Below are 25,879 nucleotides of genomic sequence, written 5' to 3' on the forward strand. Positions count from 1 at the left end.
TAGGAACAAGTTTTGGTGGATTTTTGGTTTGTGACACTGGCTGACTTTGTCGTTTAGCCGATGTGGTTTGGGTTGATGGAGCAGTAATGGGAATTTGCACTAGGGATATAGAGGTTTGGGGTTTAGACTTAGGGGAAGGTGAAGGTGAAGGAAATTTGAGGACCTTGAACTTTTGAGGTGTGGGCTACAACTTCTTTCCCAATCTTATGCACATTTTCCCCATGCTGGCTGACATTTCTAAGATTTGCACCATGTGGGAGGCTTCCTTGAAAGGGGAGCCCAAGGATGACTCGGCTTTGACTTGGGTTGCTAGAGCATCGACGGCTGTTGAGAATCCCACTGCTTGGGACAACATCTCTTTGACCCATTCTTGCTGCGGTATGGTGAGGCTGGTGTCTTCGAGTTCTCTATTCAGAAAGTACTGGTGAGGCTGGTGGCATCGCCAAGTGGTACCTGTAGAAGGAATAGAGGAGAGGGAAAGAGAAGAAATGTTAGAATGTTCCAGGCAGCTCTTTACGTCATCGCCAGAGTTGAACGTTTGTTGTGGGTATTTAAGGTCTTGCCCCCGCTTTGACCGTTGTGGGGTGATTTTAACATCGTCACCCATTTTGGCCGGCTCTTGAGATATTGATGACTGAGGGCCATCTGCCTGATTGGTCGATAAGATGAGGCGAGCTGTGCCTGGGATGAAGTCCCACAAGGTCAAAAGCAGAGAAAGGGGCCGGAGGAATTTGTCCCCGACTAGTGGCTGAGGAGGACTATTCCTTCGACGGGCTGACCTAGGTGCTCGCCGTCTCCTCTGGGATCCCCGAGAGGGTGTTTGGACTGCCCTATCCGGCTGGCGAGAGGCGATAGCCCGACAGACTACCTCGCATCTTAGGGACTTGAGCCTGTTTCGCCCATGGTAGACTTCCCAAGGCTGAGAAGTCGAAGGCCCTGAGGAGTCCGATGCATACTTATGAGGGGCTTGCCATGTGGCTTCTCCTTGGAGTGAGGACTTGGATGTGTTCTGAAAGAATCGTATAGTCAATGCGACCTTGTTGGACTCTGTCCGCAACTATAGCCTCGAACCCAATGCACTCATTGAGTTCGCAGCCCCACACTTGGTGATAGGGGCACCAGAGTTTTTCTGTGCCCCGGGCAAAATGCCTACGCTGTCTGGCAGACTTGGGGGTGACAAGACCTAGTTGGAGCATTGCCTCGAAGAGAGCTTGCAAAGGGTCTGGCTCGGCGTTTCCCTGGGCTTACGTTGGGAGATCTGCTTGTGCAGGTGGGAGAGGGACTAGAGGGTGTCTCACCGGGTCGCCTTGAACTTCCTGACACTGCTGCATCTTTTTTGCCAAGAGCTTATAGAAATCAGTGCACTCGTTGACGTCGTGGCCTCGTATCTGGTGGTATGCGCATCAGAGGTTTTCGGTCCCTGGAGGTAGGAACTTAGGTTGCCATGTCGGCTTTAGTGTGGCGGTTCCTTCTTCGAGCATTATAGAGAAGAATGCACAAAGGATAGTTGGTGCCCCATCGTCCTCTTGGATCGTGACTATGTGAGATGCCTCAGCTGCCCCGAATGCCTTTTTCAACTCTTCAAGCTTTATCTGATCCTTGTTGATAAGAGCTTCGATAGTGTCGTTGAGCTTGTAGCAGTCGTGAGTGGGATGATAGATCCTCCTGTGATAGGCGCAGTACTTCTCATTTGCCTCCTGCCCAGCCGACTTCACAGTATTGGCCTCCAGCAACTGTATCATATTTTGTTCTAGCAGCAGTCAAAGTAGTGTCGGTGTCCACTCCGTGTCGAAGGGGTAAACCTTATTCTGGTGCTGGGCCAAGTAGTCGCTTCGCCCAGAATTTTGAGGAGGCAAGACGCTATTGTAGGACTGTTGCTTACCCCTGACCCAAGGTGTCTATGCCTTAGAGAGATCGAGAGTCTAAGGAGCCGAGCCTTTGGTGTCAATCACAGTGATGATGGTGCTGATCACTACCTTTTGATTTCCCCGACTGCTGGGGCATGAGTTTGAGCCTGCAGGTTGTTGACGGGTGTTGTCGTGCTTGAACAATCCCTCAATACAGACTTCCTTAGAGATGATCTCTGACATAGAGGGTGGATTGAATGCCTCGACATGTAGGGCGATCTCGGGAAGCATGTTCTGTATGCAGGTCTGAACTGCTTCTTTCGATCATGGGAGTGGCGTGAAAGGTCACCAATTCTCTCCATCGGGTGATGAATTTGTCAACTGGCTCACCAGGGGCTTGCATCAAGGTGAAGAGCTCGATGGTTTCCACGTTTTGTAGAAGCATTGGTAGAACAACTGCTCCATTTCTTGCCAAGTGTAACCTAGCATATCACTGGAAGGCTGGTCCTTCAAGAGTATCGACGAACTGGCAAAGGGGAAGACGTCCGTCAATTGTCGTCTCCTGGCATGCCTCTTGGAAGTGGGTCTTATGCTGGTCAGGAGACGTGGTACCATTGAATAGGGGGAGTTTCCCTTTTTGGTAGTACAAAGGAAACGGCTTTTGGTAGAGTGGTGTCTCCTGCATACCTGGGACCTTGTTCTTGAGGCTATGGGCCACCATAGCATCTATGTTGATATGGGAGACCCCGCGAGAAGATGAGCTGTCTTGAGAGACTGGTGGGGGAGCCTGCCTAGGAGCTGTGTCCTCACCGGTTGCGAAATCAGACGTAAAAGGGGACTTGGAGGCCTCTAGGCAATCCATCTTTTCGAGGATGTCTTGCATCATTTCCTCGAACTTGTTCATCCGTTCCTCCTGAGCGTCATTCAGGTCATTGATCACCATAACACTGACCGTTTCTTTTGGGAGGTCAGAGTCAGGTGATGAAGCGGATTGCCGAGGCTAGCAAGTCACGCGTGGCAAGTCAGTCTGGAGAGGCTCAGCTTGCCTCGACTGGACTCGGGCTTTGCATGCCGATCACGTGAGGACCGGTTCTTGACGGTCTTAGGACCGTGGCTTCAAGGTGGTGATCACCGAACAGTACTCCTGGACTTGCTCAGGCTCCAAAGTTTGAAGAGAGCAAATGGGATTACAAGGCAAGGGGTCGTCAGGGGTGGCGGCTTCGACTACCTTAGAGGCTTCCCTAGTTAGGATCGGTAGGCATGTCTTCTGCTTGATCCTGAGGCGGTGGTGGACCTCATTCCAGAATCGAGCGTGAGACCTAGACTGCCCCGTTTTCTTTGAACATGCGAGGGCCATGTCTATGAGCTGCAGTAGGGAGTGGGGCCCAAGGATGGAGCACAGCTTGGGCTCTTGTTTTGGAGGCTGGAGGCCTTTGTCTGACATTAAGCCATTGCCCCAGATTCCTTTGTGAGGCCAAGGTGTTCGGATGAACCGGGGCTAGCTAAAGATGGTACTCTTAGGGAAGACCTTTGAGTATCAGGGATCAAGGTGCTTGCCTGGCGTCGGGAGAGCAGTAGAGGAAAGAGGGCCCAGCTCGTGACTCCACCTAAGTCTGGATCCGAAAGGGGCCTACGAAGACGGTGCATGTGCACCTTTAGGGTTAGCCGTCCAGGTGACTTGGGGGTTAGCCCAGGCTTGGTCAATGGGCTCAACCTGTGAAGGCCGAGACCCAAGAGCTTGTGTTTATGAGGGACAAGGTGGGAGCTTGTCTCTCACAAGGTGAAGCTGTGTGCAGGGAGGGAGGACCAGGTGGTCGACCTTCCTATGCTTGAGGTGGCGTAGAGCAAGTGCTGCCCTAAGCTGTGGAAAGTGAATGCATGATGCATGTAGGGTTCGACCTGAGGAGGCCTACCCCTACATGGGAATTCAAGGCAATATGAGGGTTGCCTTGAGGTGTGGCTCAAGTGGGTAGACCATGAGCCTTTGAGTATGTATGAGGGGTGAAGACCTCAGGGCCTCCGCCTCTGTGTACCGACCCTCTTGGTGTGGGGGCTCGGAATAGTGAAGGAGCAAGGGGGTTTGCCTTGCTGTGAACCACAAGAGAGACAACAGTTTGCTGGCCTTTCACAGGGATGGACGGGGCAGCCTTTCAGCATACTGCAGCAGTATGACTGGCAGGAGATTTGCCAGTAGCAGGGTGCGCAGCAGCAGAAGTGCTTCCCATGTAAGGGGCCTTGGTGGAGAGTCCACCAGGGTAAGAAAGCGGGGAGTCAGGGGCCTTTAAATCCCCTCTTGCGCCGACCCAGGTGAGAACCTGGGAGCCAGAGTGTGAGTCTTGACTCATAAGAAGAGTAGGGAAGGAGGCTTGAGCGGCTCGCTTCCCTAGAACAACCACGAGTGCAGGGGTAATGAAATCCCCGACCAGGATAAACGAGTTGAACAACCCAAGTGCCATAGAAATAAGTGCAGAAAGTAAAAAAGGAAACTGGTCAAACAAGAACGAACCAACTAAGGGGTAGTAAGTCCCCAGTGGAGTCGCCAAGCTGGTTAGGTGCCTCGATCTCACCCTCCGGATCTAAAAGATCTAGTGGCATGTGTCTCGGGTCTCTTGTGGACCCGGGATTTGAGATTGCTTTCTCGGAACCTTTCTCGAGGGCAAGGGCAGGTATACCAACCAATAAGAGAGGAATTTTAGGTGGGTTCGAGACTCACTAGGGCTGGCTCGCGTGGGAGCCCTCTTAGATCACGAAAAAGCCCCCCAGCTGCTTGAGCTGGTTCGGAATCGTCTCCCTTGACCTGTAATCCTCCTGTTTTTCGGCACAACACTTCTATGGTTAATTTATAAGACAAGTAGGTCAAAATGACCCACCCTTATCTTAGGACAATGCACGTTCATGGGAGAAGGCGATGAAGTGCAAGGTAGATGAAAGGTAGAAAGGGCGACAAAACTTGAAGGAGGGGCGAGACTAGCATGACGGCCAGAAGTCACCGTTTCAGAATGACTGCATGATGGGCATGGTTCACAGGACCAGCATGGCAGTAATACTACTTGCAACCGAGGTCGGCAAGATGGTGTTAAGCTAGGTCTACCCTAAGTTAAGCGAGGAGAGAAAAGGGGTGAAAAGAAGAGCGAGATGGCGAAGAAAAAAGGGGAGGTCCGGACATCGATACGCATCATGGTGGGTAATGCAAGGAGGTGGCGTATCCCTTGTGGACAGCGCTAGCTCTTGACGAAGCACACGGCGATGGTTTCTCCTAGGTCGTAGGAGAATAGGTGTGGGATGCAGGGAGACCGACGACGAGCGTCGGGTACGAGGAGGAAGCCTGCGGATGGCGATAGGTGTTGCCAAAGCCCCCTAACAAACGATGATAGGTGTTTCCATCACACTAGGCACACGACAGGGAGAGGCCCCTGCAGGTGGCAACAAACCTTGCCATCTAGGCTCTTCACCAAGACGTCAAAGTTAAGTCTGTAAGCGGCGATGGGCAGCACCGTCTACAAACTTCACCAAGAGAAATAGACAAATGAGAACGAGGGGAAGAAGGTTCGGGTATTGTGCTGCCATCGCCATGTACGACCTGTGAGACTAAGGGAGAGGCATGCACAGCACTGCCACTGTCGTGCACATCCTCTTCGAGGAACTCAAATGAAGAAGAGGAAGAAGAGAGGGGAGAAGGGAGAGAGAAGAAAAAAAAAAAAAGAAGCGAGAGCAAGTTTACCTCAACCCTAAGGGTACCGTTCGAAAGTTTCTATCACCTCACTCTCTCTCTCTCAAACGTAACACCACAATTGTAAGAAAGAGAAACTTTTATTAAGTGAAAACTAGTTTTTGTGTGTGTGTAAGTTACTGACTTCTCTCTTCTGTTTATTTTTTTGTGTACAATGATGGTACGTATATATAGAAGTGTGCCCCAAACATGGGTGGATGCTCAAAAGTAACTCTAATTACTCGAAATTAAGATTAAATTGAATTAAAAGAAATTAGAAAATAGGGTGTAAAATGACAAATTTGCTCCTTCCTAACAAGTTATGGAATTTCAGAACAGTCCTTATGTTGCCCTAGGACTTGCATGGTTTATCCAGGGTCGTTCTGATGCCCAGTTGATCGTAAAATGATTGTTTTCTAATAGAGCTCGGCATGGTGATCGATTTGATACCAACTTCGAGCCATGGATCGTGTTTTTGGTGCATGATCATGTGACTTGAATTTTGAGTAAATCTTGAAACTTCGAATCGATAGTGTGTTCGTTCCTTGATGTTTTTATGTGTTTTCTTCGCTGAATCACACTAAGCATGCCACTACGATCACGGGGCACCAAAAGCATCTCGTTTTCGTGGCCGAACGAAGATTTTGCAAGTTTGGAATCTTGGTCGGAATCAAGGATTCCAACGATGAAATCTGCAGTCTGTTCGTCGACTTCATGTGTAGAATCTGACAGTTCATCATGTACGGGGTTCGGGTCAGAGATGGCCCGAGACCTTATGCCCGTAATGGAACCGGTCTCGCATCGATAGGGCTCACGAACGGCGTGATTTGTCCGCTCGAGGGAGGCATGATGCAGCTGAATTTTGTGCACTTTCTTCACGGAGCAGCAACTTCTCTCTAGCTTTTCTTCACGCTCGGGTATCATCACGGGGAGTGCCAAATCGCTCGTCTGACTAGACGAGTGTGCTCTCCAAATTAGAGCACGATCCAACATGGGGCAGCTAAGATATGAGCATCAAAAGTCACTGGTCGTGACTATCTCTTTAATGGTTTAGTGTTGCAAGGTGGCCGAATGGGAATAGTATGCGGCTCCTCCTGTTTCACTCTTTTTCCAATAACTTCATTTTGGAGGGTCCATTTGAGATAAAACTTGACCCCTGGGGGTTTTCAACCATGTTAAATCTAATGGTGGTGGTCCCATAGTAATTTGATATACGAAAAATGTAGATCTAGTTATAGGGGTCCATTTCAGGGTGCTAGAGGGCGATTTTGCCGGAACTGTTTCTCAGCATGCATTATCTTAGACATGTCAGAATACGATGAAACTTGGGATAATACTTTTGAGAGACCTCATACAGATCTTGGCTAGTTCTGGGGCTGTTCTAAGACTGTCAAAATTTCTACTACTTGCTAGGCCTTTATTGAGCGGGGGCCTCATGTTGATGAAAAATACCTTCCAATAATGAGGAACTCAAGGCATGCACTGACTACAGTTTCAGGGAGGCGATATACATGGTAAAATTTAAACCTAAGAAAGGAAAAGGGAAAAAAAAAATTGGAAAGAGAAGAGATTTTAAAAAGAGAGATTTTGATAATAAAGGAGGAAAGAAAGAAACTAGGACTTGCTTCATTTGCACGAATGTGGGCCACATAGCCAATGGTTGTCAGTTCAATAAATTTGGAGGAGCCAATAAGGAACTGGCTTATGTGGTCTTTAAGACATTACTAGCTGACCTCGAGGAAGCTTCTTAGTGTTTTGACTCGGGGGTTACAGCTCATGTCACAAACACCAAGGAAGGTTTCCATTCTTTTACTCCCAAGGGGTCAAGACAACAACATATCTATATAGGAGGTAATCAGAAAAATGATGTACTTGGAGTTGGAGATTTCGAGTTAAAATTAAAGAGTGGGAGCACCTTGATCCTAAAGCAAGCACTTTATGCTATTGACATGAAGAAGTGCTTGGTTTCAGTTCCCAAGATGTCAATGGCTAGATTCATGACCACACTTCATTGGAGAGAAAGTGGTGGTCAAGAAAGCGAATACTATTGTCATGATTGGACATCTTGTAGTTATTTGCTATTGAAATAAAAGAGAACGTTAGTTATGTCTCGTCCCCTAATGAATTATATGCTACCCTATGGCCTATGAGGTTAGGACACATTAACTTCAAAAGAATAGAAAGATTGAAAAAAGACGAAGTAATTCAAAATTATAAGGGAGATTTTTCGAAAGGGTGTGAGTCTTATGTGCAAGAAAAATTAATAAAGAAACATACCATCAGGGCAAAAAGAGCTACTATCTTTTTAGAAATCATTCATAGTGACATATGTGGACCTATGAATATGGCTACTAAAAGCGGCAAGAGATATTTCATTACTTTTATAGATGACCACTAGCGATATGGCCATGTGTATCTTATTCACACAAAATTAGAAGCCCTAAAATTCAAAGAATATAAAGTCGAGGTAGAGAATCAAATCAACTTGAAAATCAAAGTCCTGAGAACCGATAGAGGAGGGAAATATTCTTCTGAACTTTTCAAAAAACTCTATGTTGAAACTGGAATCATCCATCAGTACACCACGTCATATACTCCCGAACAAAATGGTATAGCCAAGAAATGGAATAGGACCTTGGTGGAAATGGTAAGGAGTACAATGAGGCATGCCGGTCTTTACCTAAACTTTTGGGGAGAAGCCAGTGTTGACGGCATGTTATATCCTTAATCAGACTCCCAAAAAGGCTACCCCACTTACTCCTAACGAAATTTTCACAGGCCATTCTCCCTCCCTTGATCACCTAAAAGTTTGGGGTTGCTTAGCCCATGTTCTCATCCTGCACCAAAATAAAACCAAACTTAAACCCAAAACTGTCAAAACCATTTTCATTGACTACATAGACCATGGTAAGGGGTATCGATTATACAACCTTGAAACAGAGGCGATCATTGAGAGTCGCGATGCTCACTTCTTCGAGAAAGAATTCCTTGAGACAAGATTGAGCAAAAAACATGCCGACTTCTTTAAGGTGGCAAGAAACAAGGTTGTACTTCGAGAACCCAAACCTAAATCTTTCAAAATACCTGAACTTGAAAATAAACTCGCAAAACAAAATGAACGTAAACCTGAACTCAAACGAAGTAACCGAATCAGTAGACCTCCTCTATACTTAGAACACTTTGTCTACCTAGGGAAACATTTTGATAGAGTTGGAGAAGATTCAGATTCTGAACCCAAAACATACCATGAAGCCTTGTCCTATCCTAAAAAGGAATATTGGACAGAAGCCATGAAAGATGAATATGCATCTATCAACCAAAACCATATATGGGAATTAGTATCTCTACCTTGAAAATGTAAGGTTATTAGTTGCAAGTGGATTTTTAAGAAAAAATTGAACTCAGAAGGGAAAATAGAAAAATACATAGCTAGGTTAGTTGATATGGGTTTTACCCAAAAAGAAGGGATAGATTAAGAAGAGACCTTTTCCCCTGTTGTAAAATTCCCATCAATCCAGATTTTAATAGCCATAGCAGCCCATTTTGATTTTGAGGTTCATCAGATGGATGTCAAAACAGCCTTTTTGAATGGTGATTTAGAAGAAGAAATTTACATGACCCAGCTCGAGGGATTTGAGGTAAAAAGAAAGAGAGCCTAGCGTGTAAACTTAATAAATCCTTCTATGGCCTAAAACAAGCATCCCGTCAGTGGTACATAAAATTTCAAGAGACCCTTCCTCTTTTTACAAATAATGAGGACTACGGTATATATCAAAAGGTCAGTGGGAGTGATGTGGTCTTCATTTATTTATATGTGGATGATATGTTAATTGTTAGTAGCTCTATTGCCCTAGTAGTAGAGAAAAAAAATTTCCTTACACAATTTTTTGATATGAAGGATCTTGGAGAAGCTTCATATGTGTTGGGCATCAAGATAATAAGAAACATGAGAGAAGACTATCCCATTTTTCCAGGCAACCTACTATAAGATGATACTGGAAAATTTTGATGTGAGTATGTATAAGCTTATGTCTACCCATATAGATAAAAAGATGAAGCTAAGCAATAAAATGTGTTCTACCGAAGATATTGTCAAAAGGGCCATGGAGAGAGTGCCTTATAAGAGTACAGTTGGGTCCTTTATGTACACCATGACGAGAACAAAGCCTGACTTGTCTTTCGTCATGAGCTTGGTTAGTCGTTTCCAAAGCATTCTTGGAGAGGAGCATTGGAAAGCAGTCAAGAGAATTCTCATATATTTAAAAAGAACCATGAACTATGCGCTCACATATAAAAGGGGAACTGAAATAACAATAGAGAGATATTCAGATGCAAGCTATCTCGTCGATCCAAATGATGCGAAGTCTACATCTAGATATGTGTTTATGCTTGGAGGGGGGGTGCAGTTTCTTAGAAGTCAAAGAAATATGATATAGTAGCATTATCCACCATGGAAGCTGAATATGTGGCATGTTGTCTAGCGGTCAAGGAGGACGTATGGATTAAGAAGTTTCTTAATCAGCTCAATTTTCATCCCTTGCGTTGTGAGGTAGTAAGAATTTTCTGCGACAGCACAACGACAATTTGCGTATCTAAAGAGCCACGGTTTCACAAGAATTCCAAGCATATCAAACCCTATTTCTATCACCTAAGAAATAATGTGACATTGAAAGAGATCGAGATTAGCTACATATCTATAGATCTGATGATAACAGATCCTCTAACTAAGGGGGTTGCCCCAAATGTTTTTGTAAGACATGTGAGAGAGATGGAAATGAGAGAAAGTGAAGAAGAGTAAGGCCTTCAAAGGCCAAGTGGGAGACGTTGGGTTTATGTAGCCTTTAAAGACCTTATGAGTATTTGTAACAAGAAGATTTGATATAGTGGAACATAAGCTTAGTGGAAGTGTGGTTCCTCGTAGACCGTACTATACAAACAGTGTTTATAGATACCGTTCTGTGCTTGACGATCTAGGACAGTTAGTTGAAAAAAACTCATGTTACCTGGGCATGATGAACAAACCGATGAGGGTTCCTGGGTTAGCCCTTAATGAGGTAGGAGAACATGCCCGGATGAGCAAGCTGAGGGACTGTGTGACCCTTGTGTGTGTTGGTGGCCTATAGAGACAGGGGCCAAAATCTCATCCATGTGCCATCACATGGCATGCATATCGATAGATCGTTCGGGAAAGCCAAAATCCACTTTTTAAGGTGAAGTGTATGCATGTACGAGAGATATCCCTAAGCGTCATAGAGCTGTGGTCGCATAAGGTCTTAGTGACCTTGACTCATATCTAAGGGAGGACCTGTAATCCACAGACTGAGATTACGACCCCTTGGCTCATTGACTAGACTATGGTGACCCACTAATGAGCCCCTAGTTGGACTGTGGGTCATGGAAAACACAGAGTCGGTTTGATAAAATAAGTATGGTCCGTAGTCCATAGTTGAAGATGGAGTGCCCCATGATTATTAATTCAATTCCTAAACCATATTGATTCATTTTTCATCAAATTAATTTAATTATGCTTGTTTTATGATAATGATTATTTTAGAATTATTATTTGAATTTTTATGAACTTTTCGATATTTTATTTATGATTTTTTGATTTATAAAATTAAAAAGATACTGATTTAATAAAAGTATAATATTCAAATAATATTTTATAAATTATTTTATTAATTTTAAAAGGTATAAAAAAATATCATTGGAGCCCATTGTGTACATGAGCCCAGCATGCATCTAGTGGGTGTGGCTCACACGTGCCACACATGGGTGGTACGTTCCACCCCTAGGATTCTTTCTTTGAGATCAAGTTATTTCAAGTTTTGGTAAGTTACATTTGGCATGTGGTCAAATATGATATGGAATATTTTGATCATATATTGACCAAATATTGAAAGTGTATATTGACTTGATATATTTTTGATAAATTTTATAAAAAAATATGTGTAGAGATGTGCTATTTTGTGGAATGCACAATATTTAATTAAAATTAATTTAGCTTATTTTCTATTGATGGAAAAGTAGTTTGGGAAAGAGGGATAAGGGTTTATGCACCCTCCATAGTGTTGACGGCCCATCTATAGAATAAATGGCTCGGATCTCTCACCCCACAAGTCACCCATGATCGACAGTCTATGTTCAATCTCACATAAATGGCAAACTATAAGAAATACTAAAGAAAGCCTAGATCTAATTTTTTCTATAAATAGAGGACCTCCCCTCATCTATTCTCTACACCAAAAATCCTCTCTTCTCTCTCTCTCTAAAGTCTCTTCTCTCTCTAGAGGGGCACACCCCATCCCTAGGCTCTCTACTCTCTCTCTCTCCTAAAGCCCTACCTAAGGGGCACGCCACACCCACATCTCTCTCCCTCTCTAAGTCAACCTAAGGGGGCATGCCCCAACTAGTAGAGACATCCCTCTCTCTTCTTATTTTGTGATCAAGGGTTGGGTATTAAGAGATGCTTTGAAATAGGCATTAAGGGTTTAAGCCAAGGTTTAGGGTTTTGAGATCAAGAAAAGTTCAAAATTCCATAAAATAATAGTTTGGCTGAAATTTTCTTTCCCGGTCTCAAATTGAAGCTAGATCGTCGATCCCGCACCAACGGATGGTGGCGACTCAGTGTGGGGTGTAATAAGCCCAGTTGAGATAATATCTGGCATTCTTCTTTTTATTTCTTGCTATCTTATCTTATCTTTTATTCTCATGCATAGTGCATAGTTGTTTCAATGGCATCAAGTTGTTGAGATTTTGGTTTTATTGTGATGTTGATTTTATTTTGAAATTTATCTTGTTGTAATAAAGACCATCTGTAAGTGATCTTTTGCCAAAAGAAAGGGATGAAATAATAAATAAATAAATAAATAAATTATTCCTCGATAAATCACATAGGTCTTTCTTTCAATTCCAATAAAGAGAAAGTACAATATGGAAAAGCAAGCAATCAACCATTTAAAAGGAAAGTAACCAATACATTATCCAATAATGAAATGTTCACAATGAGATCATGTATCTTTGGTACAAGGTGGTCACAATTAATCTTAACCATTGGATGTGAAATTAGATGGCTGCATTACCAAGTTCAAATTTCAAAAGAAATTTTTTCGAACTTTTTGATCTACCCAAGCTATCAAATTTTACATCGGATGGTAGTAAGTAATTGTAACCTCTTTGTATTAAAGGTGGATGGTCTTGTTATATACAATCCCATCTTATAACGTTCTTGAAATGAATGGTTTTTTCAGGTTTCTCATTAATACAATTGAAGTACTTTTTCATTATGTTAGCTTTGTCGTACTAGAGAGTTAGAGTGCTATTATTTATGTGCAATTAAGGGTTAGAATTCTTGGAGGGAGGAGAGGATCACCTTATAAATCTTTAACAAGCATTATTCTCTCACCTATTTTTCTCACTAAAACCCAAAACTTCAAGGATGATGATGAAAGATTTAGAGTTTTTGGGGATCATGCCATCAAAAATCTTAATATATATTTTTCTATAGTTTCTTACCTTCCCTTGCTTGCCTCCCACATTATTCATGCACCTTTCTTGCTCTCATGTTTTCTTCTTTACTTCTATTATATTTTATTTTCCCTCAATCTCTAATATTTTCATGTGTTTTTTTGTTTTTTTGGTACCTTAAGAAGCATCCTCTTATTTTATTGTTGCCTCTCTCTCTCTCTCAATCTCTCTCTCATCCAACATTTTCTAAATTGGAAAAGTTTATATAGAGCAGAGGGCCGAGGCCCTAAACATTTAATTAGAACCTACCTAAAAAATTTCATTAGAAGAGGTTGTTTTGATGCCAAAATATCTTCAAATTGATCATCTCGACATCAAGATGCATGGACATAAGAAAAAAATGGATTTCAAGTTTTAAAAATAGTGTATTTTAGAATGCATTTTTAGACCGTCAATTGTCGAGATTTTCAAGTTTTCATAGATCAGTCGATCTACACTATTTTTCATAGATCGACATATCTATGAAAACTTGAAAATCTTGATAATTGACGATCCAAAAATACGTTACAAAATACACTGTTTCCAAAACTTGCAATCTATTTTTTTCTCATATCTATGCACCTTGATGTCAAGATGATCAATTTGAAGATATTTAGACATCAAAACAACCTCTTCTAGTGAAATTTTTTAGGTGTACTCTAATTTGATTGTTTAAAGCCTAGGCTCTATATATACTTTTTCCTTTAGTTTACTCATTTGTACATTATTTAGCACTTTTTCTTTATGTTAGTTAATTACGTACTTTAGAGGGTTATAATTCAAGTATCTAAGTACAATTAGGTTGTTTGAATGGTTGAGAAAATTGCGACGAAGAGTATTACTTTTTCTCTTTATTTTCAACTTTTATTGCGCACCAAGCATATCTCTTACATTTCTTTTAAATTTTTTACTGACCTTTAATAAGGGGATTCTATAAATTTGATAATGTCTAATAACATCTAATACATGTTCAATTAATTGCCATAAAGACAATTCACATTAATAAGTGATATAATGCTTAATAAGAATTATTCAATAAGCAACATTGTTATAAAACATAGAGTCAACAAATAAATTAGTCTATTAACTCTTATATTTAGGAAGAATTATATCTAACACCAAATATATCATATACTATTATTACCATTAATAGAAATATAATAATATTTTTTATGTCTATATAAGATGTTATGAAAACTATAAATTATTTCTATTTATTTTTTCTTTTGTATATTTTTCAATTTCTAAATTTTCAGAACAATATTTACCTCTAAGTATTAAAATGACAAAAAAGGGGAAAAAAACATTTAAAATTCATTCTTCGGTTTTTTCTATTCATTTTTTCCTTTTTTTTATTTGAATTTTTGTTTTTATTTTTCTGCAATTTTCAAAATCCAAACCCAAATTGAAAAAAGAATTTAAAACTTTTCTATAATCCATCATACTCTCTCTTTTTCTCTCTAATCCGATTTGTCTTTTGGAAATTTATTTCAAGTTTGAAATTTTTATTTCAATAATTTATTTCATATCACGTGTATGAGAACTAGTTCGAATAAAACGAATGTAGAGCTTGAGAATATTAGTAATGCATCATGTAAAGGAAAGTAGCCATTGCTTCGAAAAGGGGTTGGGGTCGTGGTGGTAGCATCCCCACAACCAGTTATCACATTGTGGTATCCATTTCTACCGCTGATACCCCAATTTAATACTTTCAAAATGTAACTCCCTAATCTATTGAAGAAAAAAAGGGTAGTTGTCTTCCCCACTAAATTACCCTAAAAAAAAGTAGCCATTGATTTATCTGAAGGATAAATGCATTATGTAAAACTAAAACTCTTGAGATGAATGCTTTTTTTAGGTTTCTAATTGTTACATTATGCAGCACTTTTTTATTATCTAAGTTATTTACGTACTCTTAGGGCACGTTTGGTTCCTTTGATTCAAATTTCTAGGAGTCACTAAAGCTAGGCCAATTGTGTTTGATTCGTTTGGAATTGATATTTCCGTTGGAATTGAGATTTCGGTGGATTCCTAAATGCTCATTTTAAGCCTAAATTTTAGAAATTTCAATTCCATCAAAATAGGTGGAATTGACATTTCATGAAAATTCTCAACTCCACCAAAATAGATGGAATTGACATTTCATGGAAATGACCATTTTGCTGCTAAAGAACAAAAAAAACATCAAAATTTCAAAGAGGGAAGCTATATCAAATTTTAGATCGAGAAAACATATTAAAATTTTATAGAGGGAAACTATATCAAATTTTAGAGAGAGAAAGTATACAAAATTTTTAAAAGAGAAAATATACAAATTTTTTTAGAGGGAGAAACTATCTCAAATATAAATTTTTAGAGAGACCATATTAAAATTTTAGAGAGAGAAAGTATCTTAAAATTTTAAAGAGAGAAACTAAATTAAATTTTAGAGAGATGAACTACTTTAAAAATTTTAGAGAGAAATATCTCAAAACATTTAGAAAGAGAAATTATCTCAAATTTTAAGTTTTGGAGAGAGAGCATATTAAAATTTTAGATATTAGAAACTATTGGAATATGGCCTATCAAGGCTTAAATTCTAGTAGTCTCTCATTCAGTGGGAGCTATTGAGAGATTGAAATCTTGGCGTCTTGCGAAATGGAGCCCAAATTCTTTTACCCCGAGTACACATGAGGCATCGAGAGTTCACGTATTGAGAAAGTAATTTTTCAAGAAGGTGTGAGGGTCACCTCCTAGTCAGAATTTTATAGGCTAGCCTCATGTTTAGCTGCAATCGGCCAGGGCTTGGAGAATCCAAATGAGAAAAATAGAACCCGAGTACTTATTGAGTATTCGCTCTATATGGAATGGTCAAGACTTATGGAACATAAGTACGTATCCTGATACGAGACCATTGCATGGCATGCATAATTTCATTTCGTACAGAAAGCCACTCTTCCAAATGCATTATTTGAGTTTGGAAGAGTCAGTGCACATGTGCTTTGAGAGGACCCTTGTAATTGAGTTAGATCATGTCCCACAGGGGTACACTTGTATTCCATTGAGAGCCCAATGATCGGATGTTTTGGCTCAGCGGCTTTGATATGGCCAATTATGTGTCTCTGCTTTAGGCTGTGGAGCATAGGTCTATTGGGTTGATCTTAGACTCGGCGGAACATCATTCGAGACTAGCCCAATGGAGTACTCCGATACCTATAGTTATTAGCTTAAGATCTCACTATACCTTTTGTTTGATTTTATAATGATGAGAAAACCTAATAATTGCTCAAAAATACTTTAAATATTTATTGTGAATTTTAGAGAATTTTTCAGAATTTTATTTGCTAAAAAAATAAGGGTTTTCATATTGTTTGGCTCAAATTTTATTTTAGTCCTGATCTGGTAGTGCCATATGTGTTTGAGTGGCCATAGGGCTGCCACATGGCACCTCATACCTCACTCTAGGATCACCACCCAGCTGAGCACTGATCCCTAGGCAAGAGATTAGATTGGCATTTGGTTGCTTTGTTTTATAAGGGGTTGTGTTATGGTGTCTTGTTATATATTGTTATATTTATAAATTAAGGCACCCTTTTTGTCTCATGTCTTAATTAACTCACACATGGGTCATGCATGGCATGTGTCTAAGTTTACTTAATTTATTTATTTGATATTAAAAAAAATTACATTTTCAAATTTGAGTTGAAAAATATCTTCACATACATGTGTGAAGGGGACATTATCTTTAAATTGATTGGTTTAAAATTTTAGATCTACAAAGTGACTGGCTTTGATAAAGAAGAATATCTCCATATGTGTGAGCTTTACCAATTACTTCTTTGCTCCTTAGCCTTTGTGGTTATCTACTCTAATACATTATTAAAAAAAAATAAGGGTATTTTTGTAAGGCCATATTGGATACAATTGGAATAAAAACATGAGCCAAGGACAAAATAGTAAAGTGACATAACTTAGGATTAGGGTGAGTGATAATAGTGTGAAATCCCATCCCTTCATCCTAGTTGTTAGATGGGGATGGGTGGCTAGGTACATGAGCCTCTCATATGCCTTTGGATTAGTGCATCAAAGGCGTTGATTGAATCTAAAGTTACACTCATGTTATAAAAGCACATAATGAGATCTCAAAATCCTAACAATCTCAACTCTTGAACCATGAAAATAATTGCTTCCCTCCTTCTTCTAAGGTTTTGTAAGATAAAATTGAAGAGAGAGAGCTTTTAGAATTCCATTAATGGTGATCTTGATGATGATCTTCCTTTTCTATGCTTAAGTCCATAGTGTGCATTTATCAAGGTAAACTCCATTGAATTTTCTTTCTCATAAGATCATTTCATTGGCATCTATAGTTGCTAGAGTTTTGAATTTAGAAAAGTTTCATTGATCTTAGAATCCTCATTAGATCATCTTTTTCATCATGTTTATTCATAGTGTGGTCCTTTATGAGTTATAACCTATATGCATGAGAATTCATGATCATGCATAGTATCCATTAATTACTTTGCTTCAAACCCATCAAATAATTTAGTTTCAGTGTGTCACTTCATTTTCATAACTTTTTCATCACATTTTTACCTATGGGGGTTCATAATGTTTCCATGCAAGACTATTTTGGTGATCCGAGAGACCACCTTGTGTAGTTTGGACATAACTCTCTTGTTCTTTATCCAATTTGATTCAAACATTTTGCATTTTGTTTTGGATGATAATGCTAGTGTGTTGAGATTTTAAAAAGTGATTTTAAGGTGTGTAATTTCTTCCCATTTGGATTAGACACTCTTGTGAGATTAAACTATTTTTGTACAATCTGAAGGGACAAAATTAAGTCCTTATAGGGTGTTATTGCGTGGCCCCAGTACAATGGGTTCGAAACATGGCTTCCCTATTTTAATTTGGCATTCTAATTCCCTATTTAGTTGATTTTATTCGTTATAATTTTATTTAGATTAGTTGCATGATGTATTTAAGCTTTGGGACAGAGTTTATGTCATTTGTACTATGAAAGTGTAATTCATAAATTAGTCTTGCTTTATATGTAATTGCCCCATAAGGGATTGATATTTGAGTTTACAATGGTTATACAAGGCTAGAAATGGTTGTACTTGTTACTCAAAAGGATTGTAACTTATTCACTTAGCTTGGTTTTTAGTAAGTGACTTGTTGAAGGTATCCATTTTGTCTTGTTTTTCAGCTTGGAAATTTGCTCTAGTCTTTGTATCCACATTCAGAAACTATATCAAATTTTAGATAGGGAAACTACCTGAAATTTATTGTCACACCCCAAGAATTTACAATACTGTTATCCCTGAGAAGTGACAGACAAAACATATATACATCTTTTGATAGGACAATTTTACAGTGGCGGGGTCTTACATAGTAAATAAAGAAAGCTAGCACAACAACAGTATCTTCCAAGGTTGATCTTGACTAGCACTCAAAATGAATCCGTAGTTATCCTGAAAAAATGTTTACCATAGTTTGATGAGTTTGGCTACTCAGTAAGTGATCATCATAGTCCTAAAAATAATCATGATTGAAAGATATCAATATTTTCCAAAATGAGATCTATTAACAGAAATGCATCAACAGTTTCACTTTCAATAAATGCATAATTAAGTATAATCCGAGTAATTGAAATGCTTATAACACTTTTAACGGCAGTACATAATTCAAAGGATTTCACAAAATACCCTACTGGCGTCCCAAGTAGGTCACTTATATACCCCATCAGCGTCCTGATGGGTCCACTTAATCCCTATCGGCGTCCCAGATAGGTCCACTTAATCCCTGCAGGTCCACTTATACCTCACCGGCGTACCGGATGAGTCCACTTAATCCCTACCGGCGTCCCAGATAGGTCCACTTATACCTCACCGGCGAACCGGATGAGTCCACTTGCATACTTAAATTATTTCTAAATCTATTTAAACATTCGAAAGCAGCAATATCATGTACTCAACATATCACTGAAACCATTAATATGAATTTCACTTAAACCATTAATAACCGTCACTCTCTATAATATTTCAAAAATAACCAATCAAATATTTTGGGCTCAAATTTAGAAAGGTAGCAGTTTGTAAAGGCATTCTAGCATAATTGCCAATTTAATATGTATAAAAAAAAAAACTCTTATAAAAATTCAAGAATACGGAAATATCACAATTTATGAAATATCAATTCACAAATAAACATTTCACAACAATACTATAATCAATTGCAAAAATGTCAATTTTTAAATAATAAGGCAGTCATTTGCACATGAATTTTACAATGTCTAAATATTCAAAACAGTAGAAAGAAATATCACAAGTTTACTAAAAGCAGAAATATGCAGAAATATCACATTTATTTCTAACAATAGACAAGAAAAATAAATAAATTTATTTTTCTAATTTACAGCATTCAAAATTTCTAACATAGATAAAATATCACAATTTTTATTAAAAAGATTATTTTTCAAGATAATGAGGTCACGTGCGCATTAAATATATCGCGCCTAAAATTCATGATAATAAGCAGAAATAATTATTTCATTTCATTTTTAAAAAGAATGGATTATTTTTTGAGACAATGAGGTCACTTACAAACAAAACTTATAAAATAAAGATCCTGGACAGAAATATCACTATTTATTAAAAACAGACTATTTTTCAGGAAGACGATGTCACTTACCCACAATTATTTGAGAGAGAGCTTCCGATAAAAAAATTCGGTTCGAGAGAGAAGTTCACTGTGTTTCGACCAGAGAGAGAGATCTCAAAATTTTGTTTTAGGGTGGGAGTGCTCACATCCCCTATTTAAATTCTTATAACGTATTATTATATTGTTTTATTACGCTCTACCTCATACTTGAGGTATCCCGTTAAAAGCAGACTTTTATCGTACGAAACCACGTCCGCTAAAGGACGTTGCCAGCTGCAAGCAGCAGGAGGCAAAAGCAGGCAAAAGAAAAAAAGTAAAGGCAAAGGCAAATCTTTTGAAAATAGTGATGGTCCTCAAGGACCATCATATTCAAACAGAACATCACCTCTTTAAAAGCATATTTTCTCCTTTTTTTTTTTTTTTTTTTTTTTTGAAATTTTAGGATTGTTACATTCTTCCCTCCTTAAAGAAATTTAGTCCTCTAAATTTGTGAACCTAATTACTGAAAAGGATAGGGATATTTTTCTCTGATTTCGTCTTCTCGTTCCCAAGTCGACTCTTCTCTTGAATGGTACTGCCATAATACACGGACTAAAGGAATCTCCTTGTTACGCAACACTTGCGCCCTTCTATCCAGTATCAAAATTGGCTGCTCAATGAAGGATAGGTCCTTCCTGATCGGTAAAGGTTCATATTTTAAGATATGGACGGGTCGGGCTGATATTTTCGTAGTGAAGATACATGAAAGACATTATGGACATTTGCCAATTCGGGTGGTAAGGCAAGTCTATAAGCGACACCTCCGATTCTTTCCAGGATTTCAAATGGTCTGATGTAACGTGGGCTCAACTTTCCTTTTTTGCCGAATCTCATAATGCCCTTTATTGGTGAGATTTTTAGGAAAACTCGATCACCTTCCTCAAATTCAAGATTTGTCATTCGGTTATCGGCATAACTCTTTTGCCGACACTGAGCTGTCCTGAGCCTTTCACGAACTAATGCTATTTTATCTGTGGTTATCTGGACAATTTCTGGCCCCAAAAGCTTTCTTTCACCAACCTCGTCCCAACATATGGGTGACCTGCATTTTCTTCCATACAGGGCTTCATATGGTGCCATTTGAATACTGGCTTGGAAGCTATTATTATAAGCAAATTCAATCAGGGGTAAATGGTCATCCCAGCTTCTTGTAAGGTCAATAACACAGGCCCTCAGCATATCTTCCAAGGTTTGGATGGTCCTCTCCGATTGTCCATCAGTTTGGGGGTGAAAGGCAGTACTAAAGGCGAGTCTCGTCCCCATGGCTGACTGTAGTCTAGCCCAAAATTTAGAAGTAAACCGAGTATCCCTGTCCGATACAATACTGACAGGAACTCCATGCAACCGCACTATTTCCTTAATGTACAGCTGAGCCAGTCAATCCAAAGTGTACATCGTGCGAATCGGTAGAAAGTGGGCAGCTTTGGTTAACCTGTCCACAATGACCCAAATGCTATCATGTCCTGAATTTGTTCTAGGCAAGCCAGAGACAAAATCCATAGAGATGTGCTCCCATTTCCATTCTGGCACCGGTAAAGGCTGCAACAACCCAGCGGGCCTTTGATGTTCAGCTTTTACTTGCTGGCATGTTAGGCATGTAGACACAAATAGTGCTACCTCTTTTTTCATATTATTCCACCAAAAGGTTTTCTTCAGGTCCTGATACATTTAATACTTCCGGGATGTATCGTATAACGAGAATGATGTGCTTCTTCTAAGATAGCTTTCTTTACACTCTCATCATTCGGGACACAAACCCGACCTTTGAATCTTAGCAAATCCTCACTACATATAGAGAATTCATCTCTCTTTTCTTGCTTCACCTCTTCTATAATTGTTATAAGCTGAGGGTCTTTCTTTTGTGCCAATCGAATCTGTTGGATTAATTGGGTTTCCGCCTTAATGTTGGCAATCATACTTACCACACCATTAATGGACGGAGTTGGATGCTAATCCACTATTTCCTCTAACAATCGCATTTCTTGGATCATTAGATGAGCTAAGACTCCCGTAGATTTTCTACTTAGAGCGTCGGCCACAACGTTAGCTTTTCCTGAATGATAATGGATTGTACAATCATAATCTTTTAAGAAATCCATCCATCTTATCTGCCGCATATTTAAATCCTTCTGAGAGAAAAGGTATTTCAAACTCTTATGATCCGTGTATATTACGAATTGCTCACCATATAGATAATGCCTCCATATTTTCAAAGCGAAAACTATTGCAGCTAGCTCCAAATCATGAATTGGATATTTTTTCTCATATTCTTTCAACTGTCTAGATGCATATGCCACTACTTTCCCATATTGCATTAATACACAGCCCAAACCTTTATGTGAAGCATCACTATAAATCACAAATCCCCCACTCCCCTCAGGAATAGTTAAAATAGGTGCTGAAGTTAATCGAACTTTTAGTTCTTGAAAACTCTCCTCACATTCACTTGTTCACTCAAATTTGACATTTTTCTGTGTCAATCGAGTCAATGGGATTGCGATTCGAGAAAATCCTTCTACAAATTTTCTGTAATATCCTGCCAATCCCAAAAAGCTTCGAACTTCAGTCACATTACTTGGTTGTTTCCAATTAACAACGGCTTCAACCTTTGAAAGATCAACTGATAGACCTTCCTTTGATATGACATGTCCTAAAACGTCACTTGTTCAAGCCAAAATTCACATTTACTAAGTTTGGCATACAATTTCTTCTCTCTTAATATTTGCAATACCATTCTTACATGCTGCTCATGTTCCTTCTGATTCTTGGAATAAATAAAAATATCATCGATGAATACCACAATAAATTTATCCAAAAAGGGCCTAAAGATTCGATTCATCAAATCCATAAATGCAGCCGGTGTATTAGTTAATCCAAAAGGCATAACTAAAAATTCATAATGGCCATTCCTTGTTCTGAAAGCTGTCTTGAGTATATCTTCACCTTTAATCTTAAGCTGATGGTATCCAGATCTAAGATCAATTTTTGAAAACACTTGTGATCCTTGTAATTGATCAAATAAATCATCAATTCTAGGTAATGGATACTTATTTTTCACTGTCACTTGGTTCAACTGTCTATAATCAATACACAATCTCATAGTCCCATCTCTCTTTTTGACAAACAGTACTGGAGCACCCCAAGGTGACACACTGGGCCTGATAAAACCTTTATCTAATAATTCTTCTAATTGTTGTTTCAGTTCTTTAAGTTCTGCAGGAGCCATTCTGTAAGGTGCCTTAGAAATTGGTGCTACCCCTGGCAATAATTCAATGGAGAATTAAATTTCCCTGTCAGGCGGTAATCCTGGCAATTCTTCAGGAAAAACGTCGGGAAATTCTCGGATAACCGGAGTGGTATCCAAATTTATTTCTTCCTTCCTATCTTCTTTGATATAGGCAAGAAAGCCTTGACATCCTTTTCGAAGGAGGCGATTAGCTCGAATACAAGAGATTAAATATGATGGGGAGTCTTCTTTGACACCATTGAAGTAAAATACTGGTTGATTCGGAATACTAAAGGTAACAATTTTCTTATAACAATCAATACGTGCATGGTATGCAGAAAGCCAATCCATGCCTAAGATTACATCAAAATCTTGAATTTCCAAGAGTATTAAATCAACCAACAGTTCCTTTTCTTCTATCTTTATTACACATGATTTGTACACTATATTGGTGTTAATTGAATCTCCCATCGGTGTGGCTACATCTAGAATGTATTCTAATTGTTCTGGTTCTACCTTTAAGTGGCATGCAAAGTGTTGTGACACAAATGAATGAGTAGATCCAGGATCAATCAAAACATGAGCTACTTTTTTGAAGATAGTAAGAGTACCTTGGATCACTGATTTTGAGGCCTGAGCGTCTTGCTTGGTAATCGCAAATACTCTTCCCTTCATCTGAGGCTTCGGAGCTATCTCTCCCTGCTTTGGAAGCTGTTGTGTCTGTAAGCTAGAACATTATTTAATCTGGTGTCCCAATTTTCCACATTTAAAACAGGCTCCGGTATTCCAATAACAAGGGCTTGATCCATGATTTTTTCCACATTTTCTACATGGTTCTATTGGGCTTTGAAATGGCGAGGGCCTTGGCTTCTTGTTTGGCCTTTCAAACTGTTGTCGATTAGATGATGTAGGTCTAACATGACTGTTCTGATTTTTCATCTTTTGGTAATCTTCAAAATCTTTTTCGACAATTTGGGCACGATCCACTATTTCAGCATAAGTTCTTAATTTCAAGACTGATATTCTGCTTCTAATAGCTGGCCTGAGACCCCTTTCAAATTTCTTCACCTTTCTTGCCTCATTATTAATCATATGCGGTGCAAACCTGGCCAATTCAGTAAATTTGGCCTCGTACTGTGCTACTGTCTTATTTCCTTGGATTAATTCTAGAAATTCCATTTCTTTTTAGTCTCGAATAAAATCTGGGAAATATTTTTCATTAAATGCCTCTAGAAATACTTCCCAAGTCAAGGTTTTATTTTCTTTTACCAATACTCCTTTTGCCATTCGCCACCAGTGTTGTGCCTCACCTTCTAACATAAAAACTGCCAAGGCCACCTTCCTATCATCAGGACATTCCATAACCTCGAATATTTTTTCCAGTTGCATAATCCATCCCTCGGCTTCCAATGGGTTTACAGCACCCTTAAAAGAAGGTGGGTTTAATTTCTTAAATTGTTCGATATTGCTCCCACCATTTCCTGTAACTGACTGCCTGATGGATTGTTGTTTTCCATCTGATGTTGCATTAGAGCAACCATATTTTCCAAAGCTTTGTGAATTCCTTCCATATTGGCTTCAGCTATTCTGGATCCTGACTTTATCCCGGTCTGTACACACAATAAATGCGATTTTAAATACATTCTTTTTAAATTTCCTAAGGATCTTAAACCTATTGCTCTGATACCATAATTGTCACACCCCAAGAATTTACAATACTGTTATTCCTGAGATGTGACAGACAAAACATATATACATCTATTGATAGGACAAATTTACAGTGGCGAGGTCTTACATAGTAAATAAAGAAAGCTAGCACAATAACAATATCTTCCAAGGTTGATCTTGACTAGCACTCAAAATGAATCCGTAGTTATCCTGAAAAAATGTTTACCATAGTTTGATGAGTTTGGCTACTCAGTAAGTGATCATCATAGTCCTAAAAATAATCATGATTGAAAGATATCAATATTTTTCAAAATGAGATCTATTAACAGAAATGCATCAACAGTTTCACTTTCAATAAATGCATAATTAAGTATAATCCGAGTAATTGAAATGCTTATAACACTTTTAACGGCAGTACATAATTCAAAGGATTTCACAAAATACCCTACTGGCGTCCCAAGTAGGTCACCTATATACCCCATCAGCGTCCTGATGGGTCCACTTAATCCCTATCGGCGTCCCAGATAGGTCCACTTAATCCCTGCAGGTCCACTTATACCTCACCGGTGTACCGGATGAGTCCACTTAATCCCTACCGGCGTCCCAGAGAGGTCCACTTATACCTCACCGGCGAACCGGATGAGTCCACTTGCATACTTAAATTATTTCTAAATCTATTTAAACACTCGAAAGCAGCAATATCATGTACTCAACATATCACTGAACCCATTAATATGAATTTCACTTAAACCATTAATAACCGTCACTCTCTATAATATTTCAAAAATAACCAATCAAATATTTTGGGCTCAAATTTAGAAAGGTAGCAGTTTGTAAAGGCATTCTAGCATAATTGCCAATTTAATATGTATAAAAAAAAAAACTCTTATAAAAATTCAAGAATACGGAAATATCACAATTTATGAAATATCAATTCACAAATAAACATTTCACAACAATACTATAATCAATTGCAAAAATGTCAATTTTTAAATAATAAGGCAGTCATTTGCACATGAATTTTACAATGTCTAAATATTCAAAACAGTAGAAAGAAATATCACAAGTTTACTAAAAGCAGAAATATGCAGAAATATCACATTTATTTCTAACAATAGACAAGAAAAATAAATAAATTTATTTTTCTAATTTACAGCATTCAAAATTTCTAACATAGATAAAATATCACAATTTTTATCAAAAAGATTATTTTTCAAGATAATGAGGTCACGTGCGCATTAA

This window comes from Amborella trichopoda, chromosome 5, assembly GCF_054954075.1.
Source record: "Amborella trichopoda isolate Santa Cruz 75 chromosome 5, AtrichopodaSantaCruz75HAP2 v2.0, whole genome shotgun sequence".
Taxonomy (NCBI): Eukaryota; Viridiplantae; Streptophyta; class Magnoliopsida; order Amborellales; family Amborellaceae; genus Amborella; species Amborella trichopoda.